This window comes from Crinia signifera, chromosome 19 (genome assembly GCF_055691185.1).
Source record: "Crinia signifera chromosome 19, ASM5569118v1, whole genome shotgun sequence".
In the NCBI taxonomy this organism is placed as follows: domain Eukaryota; kingdom Metazoa; phylum Chordata; class Amphibia; order Anura; family Myobatrachidae; genus Crinia; species Crinia signifera.
The window spans coordinates 91634281-91637372 of NC_139226.1; the positions used below are offsets into that span (position 1 = coordinate 91634281).

The 3092-nt window shown below is 39.8% G+C and overlaps 1 pseudogene; it reads left to right on the forward strand.

Moving 5' to 3' along the window:
* Positions 1 to 680: 680 nt before the first annotated feature.
* Positions 681 to 2767, forward strand: LOC146041903 (olfactory receptor 5V1-like; annotated as a pseudogene).
* The last annotated feature ends 325 nt before the right edge of the window (positions 2768 to 3092 follow it).

Below are 3092 nucleotides of genomic sequence, written 5' to 3' on the forward strand. Positions count from 1 at the left end.
ATACCTATATGTATATACAGTATGTATATTTTGCCCAGCTAAGCACATTTCCAGATTGCTATTGGGAGCAGCCACCTTCAATATATTCATGTATCCAGTTAGAGTACTAATTACATCAATTAACTATATTCATATGAATATTACAAGTGTATTTAAGTTCAGTATACTGTAGATATTGGTACTTATGTAGTATCTGGGCGGGCGATTTTAAGATCGGGTCGGAAAATCGCATCGAATCGCATCGAAATTGCATGCGAGATCGCATGCAATCCGATGCGATTCGATGCGATTTTTCATAGGATTTAATGATAACAAGGTCCTGTTCATTTCCCCACTATCCAAGTGTGCATAGAGTTGATTTTATATAGCGTGTCGAGCGCAGCGAGCCACCGTGCCCGAAGGGTGGCGAGCGGCCGCGGATTACTTAAATTGTCTTCCGCTTCCCCTCGCGGGGCTCGCTGCGCTCGCCATGCTTCAGGCGCGATCTCGCATGCAATTTCAATGCGATTCGATGCGATTTTGCCGAAAAAATCGCGTCAAATCGCATCTGATTGTATGCCTTAAGGTAAGGCATACAATCACAAAATCGGGCGCCCAGATACTACATAAGTACCAAGATATTTTATCAGTTGATTTTGCGCCTGATTGTTTTTCTGTTTGGCCTATGGGAGAGATGAGGGTCATGTCCTACTACCGTAGACCATATCGGACTCTGGAGCAACAAAAGTGGTCACAATTGCAGAGATGTTGAAAGGAGTGGCTGGCAGGAGCCCCAGTCCTCTTTTCCAACTTTGCAACTTCCTACTTCTAAATTAAGGCCCACAGCTGGCCATGACCTTCTTTAATGAGTCATTATTGGACTGGTGATGAATTAGCTGGAACTGGCCCCCCAATAAAGGAGGGCCCCAATCCAGTGCACTGGCTGCACCTCCGGTACATCTTCCAAAGCCCTTTTATTATGTACTGTGATATAGTTTAAGAATATTATCAATGTCTCCATTTTCTTTCAACAGATTTTGGCTGACTGACAATGGCAACTAACGGAACATATTTAGATGATTTTATCCTATAAGGATTTTCAGAAGGTCCACAAATATACTGTGGTAATATTATTGTGATAATCTATGCAATTATAATTACTGGGAATCTCACCGTATTTAGCATTATTCGGGTTGACCGCCATCTACAGACACCAATGTACTTTTTCCTGAGTTGCCTATCCATACTAGATGTGTGCTACGCTACAGTCGCTCTCCCGGCTATGCTGGTCAATGCTATAACGGGTAACAGAAAGATTTCCTTCAATGGGTGTTTTACACAGCTCTATTTCTTTGTGTCATTTGCAGGAGCGGAAAGTCTTCTCCTAGCTTCCATGGCCTATGACCGATACGTGGCAATATGTAAACCGCTGCACTATCTGCAAATTATGAATAAGACAATCTGCTCATGTTTTGTAGCAGGATGCTGGGTCTGTGGATTCTTCAACTCGGTGTTCCACACGTTGATGACTCTGAAACTGATCTTCTGCAGAGATCGGCAGATCCACCATTTATTCTGCGATGTTGTCCCCATGCTAGAAGCAGCTTGTAGTGATATAGGGAGCAGACAGGTGGTGCTACATATTGTCACTGTCTTTCTGGGGGTGACCCCTTTCCTACTTGTGATTTACTCATACATAAATATCATCTCTGCTAAACTGAAGATCCGCTCTTCTGCTGGAAGACAGAAAGTCTTCTCCACATGTTCCTCCCACCTCATTGTTGTCAATTTGTTTTACATAACTGTTATGTTTAACTACAATGGTCCTATTTCTGAAGATTACTTTGTCATTGTCCAAGTGTCATCTATTTTATGCAGTGTTGTGCCTCCAATGTTTAATCCTGTTATTTACTGTCTGAGAAACAAAGAGGTGAAAAGAGCATTGAGAAAAGCATTTATATTACAAAAACTCCCATTATGAATATTCTTGGCTGAAAAATACCTATTTGGGCTCTTCCTGAGTTGTACATAAACTTGTAATATTCAAATTGCACATACCCTGAGGTGATTAAAAGGAAACAGTTTATACCTCAAAATAAGAATAGTTCGGACGGAGCAGGTGATCCATATTTTTGAATCTTACTATATAGATTCCTCGTCAATACTGGTATGGGATGACTCAAAAACAGGTACCTAACTCTCAATACCCAAAGGTCACATCGAATTCTTGCAGGTTCATGGAATGTCGCTGGTCTAAAATTAGCTATCAAATGTCGTAGAGTTCTTACACAATTAAAACATGCACAATCATATGTCTTTTTTTCCAAGAAACTCACTGGTTAAAAAAAACCTAAATTTCCACTTTGAAAAGTCCCTGCCTGGGAAACAGTTTTTCAACTACTTATTGAAAAAAACGCAAGGATCGGCAACCTTGTTTGCCAGGATCCTTGACTATTAAATTGTTAAATCTATAGCCCATCCTGAAGGTAGATACCTCATGCTTAATGTGCTGATACACAGTAAACAATTTGTTATTCAATCTGTATTCCCCTAACTCACCCAATTTCACATTCTTTCATATACCCGGTCGGGAGGGATGTGTGTTATGCGTCGCTAACCCTTGATAAAGATGCACGGGCATCGAAACAGCTGTTGGGCACACACCTAAATATGAAATTTGCAATGCTTGCCTTTACCTCATGACAGTAAGCTTCTTTTGTTGCAATGTACTCACTGTTATTGAAAACAACTAAACTGGCTACTTTTTTACACTTTTTCTATTAAATGTTCTAGCATTAATGTGGTGGTGTGCTGGTCTTTTGTGCTTTATCTTGAAATAGCACATATTGCTAATATATATATATATATATATATATATATATATATATATATATATATATATATATATATATATATATATATAGAGGACCAGGGGGGGAAAGCAGCACTCCAGGCGTCTTGGTAATAAAACACACTTTTAGGCCATCCTTACGGACAACGTTTCATTGCTTTTTAATAAGCAATTTCTTCAGGTCATGGCATGCCATGACCTGAAGAAATTGCTTATTAAAAAGCAATGAAACGTTGTCCGTAAGGATGGCCTAAAAGTGTGT